Source organism: Rutidosis leptorrhynchoides, chromosome 10 (genome assembly GCF_046630445.1).
Source record: "Rutidosis leptorrhynchoides isolate AG116_Rl617_1_P2 chromosome 10, CSIRO_AGI_Rlap_v1, whole genome shotgun sequence".
NCBI classification, from domain to species: domain Eukaryota; kingdom Viridiplantae; phylum Streptophyta; class Magnoliopsida; order Asterales; family Asteraceae; genus Rutidosis; species Rutidosis leptorrhynchoides.
The window spans coordinates 54,950,542-54,967,058 of NC_092342.1; positions in this window are offsets into that span (position 1 = coordinate 54,950,542).

The window sequence follows — 16,517 nt, forward strand, 5'->3', positions numbered from 1 at the left end:
AGAATTTCGACTTACACCCTTACAACATTCGCTAACATACCCTTATTATTAGAATTATAATTAAAATTAAAATATAAATTATATATATATATATATCGTATGAATGAGGAGAAAAAAGATGATGAATTTTGATCAGAATTCGGTTGGCTTTATAGCCAGAGTTGATTTTTGGGGCTCCGCGACTCGCGGCAAAAGCCTCTCCAAACTCCGCGAGTCACGGAGATAGAAATTACAGCTCAGTCCTTGGAGTTTTCTCTGCCGACGGTTTTTATTATATATATATAATATATATATAATTAATATAATTAATTATATATTATATTATATTTATATACATAGTTAACTTGTAATTTTTAGTCCGTTGCGTCGAGCGTTAAGAGTTGACTCTAGTCCCGGTTCCGGATTTTCGAACGTCCTTGCGTACAATTTTATATTTTGTACTTTGCGTTTTGAATCTTGTACTCTTGTGATTTTGAGACGTTTCTTATCAATAATTGGAACCTTTTTGATTGTCTTTTGTACTTTTGAGCTTTTTGGTCGTTTGCGTCTTCAATTCGTCGAATCTGTCTTTTGTCTTCACCTTTTATTATACAAACGAATATCACTTGTAAATAGAACAATTGCAACTAAAAGCTTGTCTTTCTTGAGGAATAATGCTATGAAATATATGTTCGTTTTTAGCATTATCAGTCCGTTAAAACTATTTACAGGGACCATCCACGTAATCTTCAACTAATTAAACTACAAAAATTATCACATTTTATACATGCATATAAAGTGTGACGATCGCTCCAAATCCATATGGACGAACACATCATTCATTGATTTCATTGCGAGGTATTTGACCTCTATATGATACGTTTTGTAAACATTGCATTCTTTTGAAAAGGCACACCATAAATGAATATTTAAATCAAAGGTTTTCGACATATGATGATTTCTACATATAGACAATCACCATAAATAATAGTTTACAACAGTATTTCCGTTGATAATGCAGTCAAAATAAGATACATGGTGATGATTTGGTGAATGCAACGTTTCCTTGAAAAATATATCATGTAAGACTCCATGCACATAGCTTGTCTAACATCTAAGCAAACAGCGAAAGACTTCTTGGGAACCTGAGAATAAACATGCTAACAAGTGTCAACACAAAGGTTAGTGAGTTCATAGTTTTAATGTTTTGTATAATCTGTATATAAAGGTGGATCACAAGATTTCAGTTGTTTCATCCAGAAACGTTTATCAATAGATTATATAAAAGTGGATCACAAGATTTCAGTTGTTTCATCCAGAAACGTTTATCAATAGATTATATAAAAGTGGATCACAAGATTTCAGTTGTTTCATCCAGAAATATTTATCAATAGATTCTACATAACAGAGCACCCTGGTAACTAAACTTTAACGTTATAATGATAAATACCCCATTCGTTTTAATACACGCAAACCAACGTGTCCTAAACTCAAATAACATACGTCCGTTAAAAGGCTAGCGCTCTAGCTCGGACGTGGATGTCAAGCCCTATGGATCCATATACAATTATTCGCGCCCACCAGTCCATATCCTATGTACTGGCAGCTACTAGTTACCAAAGCTAAGGGATTTTCGGTTTAACTCAGTGTAGAATTTAGTATGTACTTGTATCCATTGTGTTTAAAATAAAGTGCATGTATTCTCAGCCCAAAAATATATATTGCAAAAGCAATTAAAAAGGGAGCAAATGAAACTCACCTTAGCAGCATATAAAGTCGTTCACCAAAATGTGATCGAAACTCAGAATATCAAATAATTGTAGTCCTCAACGTATTAATATTGTGATTCAATATTGCAGGAAAGTATGTAGAAGCAACGAAGATGATAAACACTAGGTTTGATTCACAAATATACCCCCGAACATTACCCATAACCTCTTTGGCAATAACACATAATTTCCTTAGCTTTATCCCGCTCGAAAACCATTTTTGAAATCGTTTGGACATAACCTCGTCGTAGTATTTTATGTATAATACTAATAATAATAATAATAATAAGATTAATAATAATATTAACCTTAATAATAATAATAATAATAATAATAATAATAATAATAATAATAATAATAATAATAATAATAATAATAATAATAATAATAATAATAATAATAATAATAATAATATAAATATATATATCAGAGAGAAAGAAAGAAATAATTATGAAAGTGTAAAGATTCGGGCAGAACTCGTGGCTTTTTATAGACTTGGCCAGATTTTTGCCTCCATGCGATCGCATGGATTTCTAGGCTTGTGGCCATGTGATCGCATGGCCTCAGATTCCAGCTCAATTTTTACTGTAGTAATTTACTGTAGCAAAGTCAATTTCACTGTAGCAAATAGTGATTTTCGAAAACACTGTAGCATTTTGGGTATTGTAGCAATTTGAAAATACTGTAGCAAATTAGTGTTTTACTGGTTCATCTTAAACGCTTTAGTTAACTTATCTAAATATCAATCGAATCAATAAACGAATGTTACTATCGTTTACTAAATAACTTGAAATTATATATATGTATATATCTACATATAATTGTTCGCGAATCATTGAAAATAACCGAAGGGTATTTAAATATATAAAAGTAGTTCAAAAATTTTGAGATTCAGAATATCAAATAACTGTAGTCCTCAACGTATTAATATTGTGATTCAATATTGCAAGAAAGTATGTAGAAGCAACGAAGATGATAAACACTAGGTTTGATTCATAAATATACCACCGAACATTACGCATAACCTCCTTGGCAATAACCCATAATTTCCTTAGCTTTATTCTGCTCGAAAACCATTTTTGAAATCGTTTGGACATAACCTCGTCGTAGTATTTTATGTATAATACTAATAATAATAATAATAAGATTAATAATAATATTAACCTTAATAATAATAATATTAATAATAATAATAATAATAATAATAATAATAATAATAATGATAATAATAATAATAATAATAATAATAATAATAATAATAATAATAATAATAATAATAATAATAATATAAATATGTATATCAGAGAGAAAGAAAGAAATAATTATGAAAGTGTAAAGATTCGGGCAGAACTCGTGGCCTTTTATAGACTTGGCCAGATTTTTGCCTCCATGCGATCGCATGGATTTCTAGGCTTGTGGCCATGCGATCACATGGCCTCAGATTCCAGCTCACATATGATTTTGTCCTAACTCTTGTCGACATAATTTAATATTAATATATAATATATAATTTAAATAATTAATTATATATTATATTAAATTCACGTGCATAGTTTATTTGTAATTTTTGTTCTGATAAGTCGTACGTCATCACTCGACTTATGTCCCGGTTCCGGTTTTTCAAATGTCCTTTCGTACGCTGAGAAAACTTGCATTTTATGTTTCGTGACACGTACCTTTGTTAAAATATAGTCTTAAATCATCCATAAACTATACCACTCGAGGTATAACTTATACATTTGAGTGTTTTGGTCATTTACTTCTATAAATCATCGTCTCACTATTTGTTAATATATATATATATTTTCATTTTGAAATAGTGTTCACTGTAGCAAAGTTACACGCAAACCCAATTTCACTGTAGCAAATAGTGATTTTCGAAAACACTGTAGCATTTTGGGTATTGTAGCAATTTGAAAATACTGTAGCAAATTAGTGTTTTACTGGTTCATCTTAAACGCTTTAGTTAACTTATCTAAATATCAATCGAATCAATAAACGAATGTTACTATCGTTTACTAAATAACTTGAAATTATATATATATGTATATATCTACATATAATTGTTCGCGAATCATTGAAAATAACCGAAGGGTATTTAAATATATAAAAGTAGTTCAAAAATTTTGAGATTCAGTTTTACAGACTTTGCTTATCGTGTCGGAAATGTTAATCATACAAAGATTAAGTTTAAATTTGGTCAGAAATTTCCGGGTCATCACAGTACCTACCCGTTAAAGAAATTTCGTCCCGAAATTTGAGTGAGGTCGTTATGGCTAACAATAAAAATGTTTTAATGACGAATATGAGTTGATAATAGAGTTTTATCTATGTTTGAATAATATGGATAAAATAATCCAATTACTCGAAGCGTATGAGAGAAGTTATCGTAAAAGAGTGAAGATGAGTAAATACATGTTCACCTTAACTGGTGACGTAGTCACGGTTGATTTTCGGAATTCAAGGAATTTGGATAAAATCTTCGTAATAAGATTTGATTCTTCGGTAATTAGGGAAATTAAGATTTCCTTTGATTGAATGCGTAATCTACATCGGTTGCTATGTCTGATATTTCGCTATAAATTGACCACTTCCGTTGCATTTATTTTCACCACTTCTATAATCTTCTTCCTTATTTCATACTTCTAACAAATTGTGAAATGCTTCATCCAGTTCTGATTCTTGATATACTCCTAACTTTCATATCTGTCATTCTTCTTTTTCATCTACCACCAGAGGAAATTACTTACTTCTACCATTACCTTGGGGTTATAGTATTTTTCATTCTCCCGTGTCTTTATATTGCTATACGCATTGATATACACGGTTTGTAATTTCGGGGTTGTTATCGAGCTTTATATTCTCCATTATATTTCGGAGCTTCATGCTTTCGTTTTCTCTTCCCGACCTTAAGTCAAGCGGATAATGGTCCAAAATTCGTAGGTATGAAGTTTCAGATGAACATAAATAATGTTCTAAGAAAGAAATGGTAATAGTACAATCTGACTTGTCAAATTACCAGAATACCTCGAAAAAGACCGAATCATCAAGAAATATATTTTCTTGTTATATTTAGAGATTATATAGAATGAAAGAGTTATGTAACATGGTTCATGATGAGGGTGGGATCAGTGAACCTTTATCACGTTCCATTAGAAACTCAGCATGACTTACTGTAATATAATCACGTTGATCAAGTGTCATTATATTATACTAACTCATGCTTCAGCTCCCAACACCACTTCCAAAATATTCATATTTTAAACTTGAAAGTTTCAGAATTTAGAAACTAAAATAGTTTCTTTTATGATGTAACACAGATATCGCAAGGAGAAAATTGATTTCCGATACGAATGATTATGAAATTATCTCCAGAAATATGGAGGATATTTATAATGAAAGATACGATGATATATTAGAATTTCTAATATCAGAGGATGATGAAGAATATTGTCCGCAAGGGTTTAGATTCGGAAGCAAGGTATTCGTTAATGGCTTCAGCAGATACTGAATCATTTGGATTCTTTGAAGACAGATTTCGTCCTTGTGATTTATCCACAGCCTCTTTCATACTTTGCTCAATCCGTTTTCCAGTTCCAAACTTTCTCTTTTTCTGAGCTTTGCCAGCACACTATCCTTTATCATTAAACTTTTTACTGTTAAGGTCGTTTACAGTTTTTGCTGCTTCATCAACATTTTTCCAAAATTCGGAGAACTAGTTTCGTAGTTTGGGGTGTTTTTCGGAAACTTCACATTCAAAATCTATAAGTCTAGAAGATCGATGTTATCTATATATAACTGTTGTCGTAGAAAATGCTGCGAGATTCAAAATACTGATTGTTAATTCCCGGTAGTTATAATGGCAATTACCGTTAAAAGATGTGGATGAGTACATGATAGGGTTTCAATGAACAATTATAATAGTTTTTCGGAGAGACTTTACATCACAGATTTATGAATTTGCTGGTACCTTTACTGTTAATGTGGTGCAACATGAAAGGTTCCCTAGTAACAAAAATTTATATGCCAAAGTTACAAGTCTGAAAGGTCATTGTTGACTGGTTGAACGGTTGATAATACTGGATACTTTTGAAAAGGAATTGCAAGGTTATTTTCGGTAAAAACAATGCTAAAGGATCTTTCACATTTTTGAAGTTAAAGTATAGCTTTGAAAGATGTAGAGATCTAAGAATGATGTCACCCGTTAAATCTTGACTTGGATTCTGATCCGTCAATATCAGAATATGTAATTGAATTTGTATGGAAACGAGTGTATATTTCTGTGAGCATAGTTAATAATTTTTGAATCAAAGTTGAAGAATGTACAGTATAACATATTAATTGTGAACTTATATATTTCCCGGGAATTACCTACCCGTTAAAGATTTCACAAGTAATATTTTGTACAAAAGAATTTTTATTACCGTATTTATGAAAATATATGTATGTATATTTTCTTCAGATGTAATACAGATTTGATGAGTTAATATCATATTAAGCTCATTTGATTTTTGACTTGAATTAGAAATGAATAATCTCTAAAACATTAAAGATTTAATAATCTTTATGGAGTATTTCACTAATGTAATCAATACTCAGTTTTATTGATATTTTCTCAGTGAATCATGTTGGTGCTCATGGAACTCTTGCTAACTTTGCAAGGTACGAATGATGTTTTCTAGAAAGTTTCGAATACATCGAAGATGAAAGTATAAAATCAACCATATAATTGAATAATATACTTAGTTTATTATGAAATGGAATTCATTGAGTTGGAAACAGAGATTTTAGTTAACGATGGTTAATTCATTAACGAAGGATGTACATCATAGCATATTAGTAATATGAATTAACCGAGTAGTACCTACCAGTTAAGATTCACACGTAATAACTTGGTACGAAAATATTTATTTTGATTTCAAAATTCATATATATTAAATATACATAAAATTTCTCCAGGGGAAATGAGTTAATACTTCATCGGTTATTGTTGCTGGTATTTCTTGGTAACTACAGTGCGTATGATGTTGATGCTCATGGAACAGATTGTGAAGTTGAGGTTTAAGATACGGATATTGTTGGTGGTGGTAATGGTACTGTTGGTGTTGTTGTCGGTGGTACTATTGATGCCGGTGATGCTGCTGGTGCTTGTAACCTTTGCACCATATTCTCCAATGCCACTACCCGAGCACGAAGCTCGTTGACTTCCTCTACTACACCGGGATGATTGGCGGTTCGGACGAGCGGATGAATAAGATCCAGAATTTGAGAGAGTATATGATCATGATGAGATATTCTGGAGATGAGAGAGAAAATGGTATTATGAACAGGTTCCCCGGTAAGTGCTTCAGGTTCTTCACCAAGAGGGCAATGTGGTGGATGGAAGGGATCGCCTTCTTCTTGTCTCCAATAATTAAGTAGACTACGAACCCATCCCCAATTCATCCAGAATAGATGATGGCTAATTGGTTGATCCATTCCGGTTACACTGTCTTCGAAATTCAGGTGAATATCCATATCGGAATAGCTGTCAGAGTTTAAGGAATTTGAACTAGATACGGGATCCATCTTGTATAATTAGAGAGATGATTTTTGATATGAAATAGATTATAGAATTTAGATTGGTACTCTTCAATACATAATTTACATATGTATATATAATACTAAATTCCATAAATCACGGAGAAATTTTCGGAAGATGTCAGGAAAAGATACAGTAACAGATACGCTAAGATATGAATTTTGTCTATACACTATTCATGCAATCAATGTAGTAAAACATGTCTAGACTAGGAATGATAAGAAGGTAATTTCTGACAAGAAATGATAAGCAAAACTTTTGATATGCAGACACGGTCGAAGTCCAGACTTACTAGTGCATCCTAACAACTATCAGTTAGACACACTCATGCAAGACCTGGTTCGCTAGGACCAACGCTCTGATACCAACTGTGACGATCGCTCCAAATCCATATGGACGAACACATCATTATATGTGTTAACATTCGTAAAGAGTAAAACGGAATCAAATGAACTCACTATACTGTATTTTGTAGTAAAAATACATATGTCGACACTGAACAAGTGCAGGGTTGGCCTCGGATTCATGAACCTATATTCAATTATCTATATTAACACATATAATCATAATCGAACAAATTATATATTATTATTAGTGATATAATTATTATATTTAATAATTATAGGTTTTATTAATTAATTAAGTTCATTTATTTTATATATACTGTAGATAAATACTTATTATTTATTATAAAAATATTAATATAGCTATGTTATATGTATTAAGTATAATTTTATGTAACTAATATTTATTTGGTAAATACTATTAATAATAAATAAAAGGTTGTATTTTTATAAAAATAATAATAGTAATATTACTTTAATAATGATAGTAATTATAGTTATGATAATAATAATGATAAGTTTAATAAAAGTGAAAATTTTAAATATAATGATAATTTTAATCGTAGTGATAACTTTAATAAAAAATGATAGTTTTTAATAAAAATGATACTTCTAATAATAATAATAACTCATTTAATTGATACTTAATTATAATTATATTCATAACTATATCTATATATTATCTTATTCATAATCATGCATATAATTAATCTTTTCGATTGTAATTACCTTAACTATGATCATAACCATAATCGTTTTTCTTAATATTTCTAAATATAGATTATATCTATTTTTTTTATCATAAACATAATATTAATTATTAGTAATAATAAATAATAATAATAATAATAATAATAATTAATAATAATGATAATAACAATAATAATAATAAAGATAATAGTAATAATACTACCTCAAGAGAATAGGCTTTTAAAAATAAAAACACAGATGCCCGGGCTCGAACCCGTGACCTCTCACTTAACACCAACAATCCCAACCAACCATCTGTTTCATGTTTTTCCTAATTAAATTGTAACCCAATAATATTTATCCTGTTATCAATCAGCCCAACAGCAAACCCCATACTTCGGCCCAACAGAGAAGGGTAGCCCAACATCAACTTTCGGCCAATGAATCAAATGACAAACCCAATCATTAAATGGGTTTATAAGCCCAACAAAAATGGATCCTGGTTTAGTGACCCGAACTTTTCCATGTTTTTATATATTAATTGAAATTGATATTTACATGATTAAATGTTTCCAACATGTTAAGCAATCAAACTTGTTAAGACTTGATTAATTGAAATAGGTTTTATATAGACAATTGACCACCCAAGTTGACCGGCGATTCACGAACGTTAAAACTTATAAAAACTATATGATGACATATATATGGATATATATATATAGTTAACATTATATTATGATAAGTAAACATATCATTAAGTATATTAACAATGAACTACATATGTAAAAACAAGACTACAAACTTAATGATTTTGAAACGAGACATATATGTAACGATTATCGTTGTAACGACATTTAATGTATATATATCATATTAAGATATATTAATACATCATGATATCATGATAATGTAATAATTTAACATCTCATTTGATTTAATAAACAATGGGTTAACAACATTTAACAAGATCGTTAACCTAAAGGTTCAAAACAACACTTACATGTAACGACTAACGATGACTTAACGACTCAGTTAAAATGTATATACATGTAGTGTTTTAATATGTATTCATACACTTTTAAAAGACTTCAAGACACTTATCAAAATACTTCTAATTAACAAAAATGCTTACAATTACATCCTCGTTCAGTTTCATCAACAATTCTACTCGTATGCACCCGTATTCGTACTCGTACAATACATAGCTTTTAGATGTATGTACTATTGGTATATACACTTCAATGATCAGCTCTTAGCAGCCCATGTGAGTCACCTAACACATGTGGGAACCATCATTTGGCAACTAGCATGAAATATCACATAAAATTACAAAAATATGAGTAATCATTCATGACTTATTTACATGTAAACAAAATTACACATCCTTTATATCTAATCCATATACCAACGACCAAAAATACCTATAAACACTTTCATTCTTCAATTTTCTTCATCTAATTAATCTCTCTCAAGTTCTATCTTCAAGTTCTAAGTGTTCTTCATAAATTCTACAAGTTCTAGTTTCATAAAATCAAGAATACTTCCAAGTTTGCTAGCTTACTTCCAATCTTGTAGAGTGATCATCCAACCTCAAGAAATATTTATTATTTACAGTAATATATCTTTCTAATACAAGCTAATACTCATATTCAAACTTTGATTCAATTTCTATAACTATAACAATCTTATTTCGAGTGGAAATCTTACTTGAACTTGTTTTCGTGTCATGATTCTGCTTCAAGAACTTTCAAGCCATCCAAGGATCCTTTAAAGCTAGATCTATTTTTCTCATTTCCAGTAGATTTATCCAGAAAACTTGAGGTAGTAATGATGTTCATAACTTCATTCGATTCATACATATAAAGCTATCTTATTCGAAGGTTTAAACTTGTAATCACTAGAACATAGTTTAGTTAATTCTAAACTTGTTCGCAAACAAAAGTTAATCCTTCTAACTTGGATTTTAAAATCAACTAAACACATGTTCTATATCTATATGATATGCTAACTTAATGATTTAAAACCTGAAAACACGAAGAACACTGTAAAACCGGACATACGCCGTCGTAGTAACACCGCGGGCTGTTTTGAGTTAGTTAATTAAAAACTATGATAAACTTTGATTTAAAAGTTGTTCTTCTGGGAAAATGATTTTTCTTATGAACATGAAACTATATCCAAAAATCATGGTTAAACTCAAAGTGGAAGTATGTTTTCTAAAATGGTCATCTAGACGTCGTTCTTTCGACTGAAATGACTACCTTTACAAAAATGACTTGTAACTTATATTTCTGACAATAAACCTATACTTTTTCTGTTTAGATTCATAAAATAGAGTTCAATATGAAACCATAGCAATTTGATTCACTCAAAACGGATTTAAAATGAAGAAGTTATAGGTAAAACAAGATTGGATAATTTTTCTTGTTGTAGCAACGTGAAAATTGGTAACAAATCTATATTAATCATATCCTAGCTAACTTATATTGTATTATACATGTATTCTAATATATTATGTAATCTTGGGATACTATAGACACGTATGCAAATGTTTTGACATATCATATCGACCCATGTGTATATATTATTTGGAACAACCATAGACACTCTATATGCAGTAATGTGGGAGTTAGCTATACAGGGTTAAGGTTGATTCCAAAAATATATATACTTTGAGTTGTGATCTAGCCTGAGACATGTATACACTGGGTCGTGGATTGATTCAAGATAATATATATCAATTTTTTTCTGTACATCTAACGTTGGACAACTAGTTATAGGTTACTAACGAGGACAGCTGACTTAATAAACTTAAAACATTAAAATGTATTAAAAGTGTTGTAAATATATTTTGAAAATACTTTGATATATATGTACATATTTGTTATAGGTTCATGAATCGACCAGTGGCCAAGTCTTACTTCCCGACGAAGTAAAAAATCTGTGAAAGTGAGTTATAGTCCCACTTTTAAAATCTAATATTTTTGGGATGAGAATACATGCATGTTTTATAAATGATTTACAAAATAGACACAAGTACGTGAAACTACATTCTATGGTTGAATTATCGAAATCGAATATGCCCTTTTTATTAAGTCTGGTAATCTAAGAATTAGGGAACAGACACCCTAATTGACGCGAATCCTAAAGATAGATCTATTGGGCCTAACAAACCCCATCCAAAGTACCGGATGCTTTAGTACTTCGAAATTTATATCATATCCGAAGGGTGTCCCGGAATGATGGGGATATTCATATATATGCATCTTGTTAATGTCGGTTACCAGGTGTTCACCATATGAATGATTTTTATCTCTATGTATGGGATGTATATTGAAATATAAAATCTTGTGGTCTATTGTTACGATTTGATATATATAGGTTAAACCTATAACTCACCAACATTTTTGTTGACGTTTAAAGCATGTTTATTCTCAGGTGAATATTAAGAGCTTCCGCTGTTGCATACTAAAATAAGGACAAGATTTGGAGTCCATGTTTGTATGATATTATGTAAAAACTGCATTCAAGAAACATATGTCGATGTAATATATTTCTATTGTAAACCATTATGTAATGGTCGTGTGTAAACAGTATATTTTAGATTATCATTATTTGATAATCTACGTAATGCTTTTGAAACCTTTATTGATAAAATAAAGGTTATGGTTATTTTAAAAATGAATGCAGTCTTTGAAAAACGTCTCATATAGAGGTCAAAACCTCGCAACGAAATCAATTAATATGGAACGTTTATAATCAATATGAACGGGACATTTCAGTTGGTATCCGAGCGTTGGTCTTAGAGAACCAGAAAATTTGCATTAGTGTGTCTTATCGAGTTTGTTAGGATGCATTAGTAAGTCTGGACTTCGATCGTGTTTTCTTTAAAAATGATTGCTTAACATTTTTGTTGGAAACTATATATTTTTAACATGTGAATATTATGTGATATATTAATCTCTTAACGTGTTTGATATTATGTGATAGATGTCTACCTCTAGAACAAGTCCCATTGACTCACCTAATTATAATGAAGAGTCAAATGTAAATTGGAATGATTCGTGGACTGATTCACAAGTTCCCGAAGAGGAACCGGAAGAAGAGTCGGAACCGGAAGAAGAATCGGAACCGGAAGAAGAATCGGAACCGGAAGAAGAAATAGAACCAGTGAGGGAAATGATAAAATGGTTAAGTAGAAGAAAATCCTCAACCAACCGACCAAAGTTAATTATGGTCAATGGTGTTTCCGCCAAGGAAGCAAAGTATTGGGAGGATTACCAATTCTCCAATGAATCGGATCTCGACAAGGATTCCGATGATGTTATAGAAATTACCCCAACACAATTTAATAAGGCAAAAGAGAACAATAAGGGAAAGGGCATAAAAATAGAGAAATTTGATTCCAAACACGATGAACTTTATATGTATCGTCAACACCCGTATTTCTTAAGTTGTGACAATAACCCGGGAACCTCTAAACCACCAGGTTTTTCTAAACCAATGTGGAAAACGACGGCTCGTATTAGGGGAACATCATATATCCCTAGAAACTTGGCAAAACGAACCAAAACCGAAGAAAAAGAAACGAGCGAGTCGGAATAAGATAGTTGTATTCGTGTGGTATAATATATATAATATAGTGTGCTTATGCTTTATGATATATGTAAAAATTGCTTGTATTAATAAGTATTTTTTTATGAATTTAACTCTTGTCTATTTTACAGTATAAAAACACAAAATGGATAGACAACCCAATATTTTAAGAGGCCTACCCGGAGACATGATTGATGAAATCTTGTCTAGAGTCGGTCAGAATTCCTCGGCACAACTATTTAAGGCGAGATCAGTTTGTAAGACATTCGAAGAACGTTCTAAGAATGCCTTGATTTATAAAAGGCTTTCATTCGAAAGACGGGGGATATCATATTGGGAAATCCATAAGTTACGATGTGTTTACTTTGACGCATATATTGCGGGGAACCCAAATGCTATTTTACGCAACGGGTTAAGAAATTATTTTGACTCAATATATCCGAATATAGGACTTCGTGATTTAGAAAAAGCGGCTAACATGCAACATAAAGAAGCATGTTATGCTTACGGGTTAGTAATGTTCGCTTCTCACCAAAGTGAGAACAAGAACATCGGGCTACAACTATTAAACAAAACGTTCCCACAAGTGACGGAGTCGGTAATTGGGGTAAGAAATGAGGTTTTTAGGTTATTACGAGACTGTTGGTCATTACCTAACCTTCATCCTTTTGACGACGTTACAACACATTGTCTTACTATCGGTCACAATGGTTATGTTCCACAAAACTAAGGATGGGAAGTGGTATTAGTAAAACCAAAATGCATGACTTGTTTCTGGACGTATGAATTACGTATCTTTATTGCCTTTGCTGAACGCCTTATTTATTAACTAGAATTATCTTCGCAACTACTTTGTATCAAAGTTTTATGTGCTATATTTCATGCTATATGTAAAAAAAAGCGGTATTGTAAGTTTGTAAGTTATTGTATAAAGGTTTGAATATGATATTTTTTTTTTTTTTTTTTTTGTGATTAGTTTTTCATATAGAATTGTAGTAGTTGAAATGGTATGTTAGCTACTAAGTATGAACTTAACGGGTATGTACTACCCGAATTAAAGAGTATAAAACGCTAATATGAAGAAAGAGCTTTTATAAATAAGTTCATATTACGCTACGAAATACTATTGAGTACTCTTGATATTCTATATGATTAACTCGTTTCATTTGACTATTTTGAAGGAAATGGCACCGACTACTCGACACACCTTGAATATGAGCGAAGAGGAATTTCGTGCCTTTCTTGCTTCAAACATAGCCGCAGTACAGGCTGCGCTACATACCAACAATAACTCTGAATCTAGCAATGCAGCTAACGGCGCAAGAAATCGTGTAGGATGCACCTACAAAGAATTCACTTCCTGCAAACCTTTGGAATTTGATGGAACCGAAGGACCGATCGGATTGAAACGGTGGACCGAGAAGGTCGAATCGGTGTTTGCCATAAGAAAGTGTACTGAAGAGGACAAAGTGAAGTACGCTACGCATGCCTTCACAGGTACTGCGTTAACATGGTGGAATACCTATCTAGAGCAAGTGGGACAAGATGATGCTTACGCACTACCGCGGTCAGCATTCAAGCACTTGATGAACGAGGACTATCGTCCCAGAACCGAGGTCAATAAGCTCAAGACAGAACATAGAGGGTTACGAACCCAAGGATTTGATATTACCACATAAGAAAGACGATTCACAGAATTGTGCCTATTGTGTCCGAGAGCGTTCGAAGATGAGGAAGAGAAGATCGACGCGTTTGTGAAAGGATTACCGGAAAGAATCCAAGAAGATATAAGTTCACACGAGCCAGCCTACATACAACAGGCATGTAGAATGGCTCACAAACTAGTGAACCAGATTAAGGAAAGAATTAAAGAACAGGCGGCTGAAGAGGCCAATGTGAAGCAAGTCAAAAGAAAGTGGGAGGAAAACGGTGATAAAAATCACCAATACAACAACAACAACAATTACAACAATAATCGCAACAACTATCCCAACAATCGCAACATCAATCGCAACTACAACAAACGGCCCAACAACAACAACAACAACAACAGCAACTACAACAATCATCCCAACAACAATAACAACCGCAACAACAACAACAATCAGAAGCAGCTATGCCAAAGGTGTGAAAAGTATCACTCGGGGTTATGCACCAAATTTTACAACAAGTGTAAAAGAAATGGTCATAGCACGGTGAAGTGTGAGGTCTACGGACCAGGGGTTAACAGAATGAAAGGAACAAATGGTGTCGGAATGAGTAATGGCGGAGCAAGTAGTGTCGGAGCAAGTTATGCCAATGTAGTTTGTTATAAATGTGGAAAACCGGGCCACATTATTAGAAATTGCCCGAACCAGGAGAACACGAATGGACAAGGCCGTGGAAAAGTTTTCAATATTAATGCGGTAGAGGCACAGGAAGACCTGGAGCTTGTTACGGGTACGTTTCTTATTGAAAATAAATCTGCTTACGTTTTATTTGATTCGGGTGCGGATAGAAGCTATATGAGTAGAGATTTTTGTGCTAAATTAAGTTGTCCATTGACGCCGTTGGATAGTAAATTTTTACTCGAATTACCAAACGGTAAATTAATTTTAGCAGATTATATATGCCGGAATCGAGAAATTAAACTGGGTAGCGAAATATTTAAGATTGATTTGATACCCGTAGAGTTAGGGAGTTTTGATGTAATAGTTGGTATGGACTGGCTGAAGAAGGTGAAAGCAAAGATCGTATGTTATAAAAATGCAATTCGCATTGTACGAGAAGAAGGAGAACCCTTAATGGTGTACGGAGAAAAGGGCAACACGAAGCTACATCTTATTAGTAATTTGAAGGCACAAAAACTAATAAGAAAAGGTTGCTATGCTGTTCTAGCACACGTCCAGAAAGTACAAACTGAAGAAAAGAGCATCAATGATGTTCCCGTCGCAAAAGAATTTCTCGATGTATTTCCGAAAGAATTACCGGGACTACCTCCACACCGATCTGTTGAATTTCAAATAGACCTTGTACCGGGAGCTGCACCAATAGCTCGTGCTCCATACAGACTCGCACCTAGCGAAATGAAGGAACTTCAGAGCCAATTACAAGAACTTTTAGAGCGTGGTTTCATTCGACCAAGCACATCACCGTGGGGAGCTCCTGTTTTGTTTGTCAAGAAGAAAGATGGTACATTCAGGTTGTGTATCGACTACCGAGAGTTGAACAAACTTACCATCAAGAACCGCTACCCACTACCGAGAATCGACGACTTATTTGATCAACTACAAGGCTCTTCTGTTTATTCGAAGATCGATTTACGTTCTGGATATCATCAAATGCGGGTGAAGGAGGATGATATTCCAAAGACTGCTTTTAGGACGCGTTACGGTCATTACGAGTTTATGGTTATGCCATTTGGATTGACTAACGCACCAGCTGTGTTCATGGACCTCATGAACCGAGTGTGAGGCCCATATCTTGACAAGTTTGTCATTGTTTTCATCGATGACATACTTATTTACTCGAAGAATGATCAAGAGCACGAAGAACACTTAAGAAAAGTGCTAGAGTTGT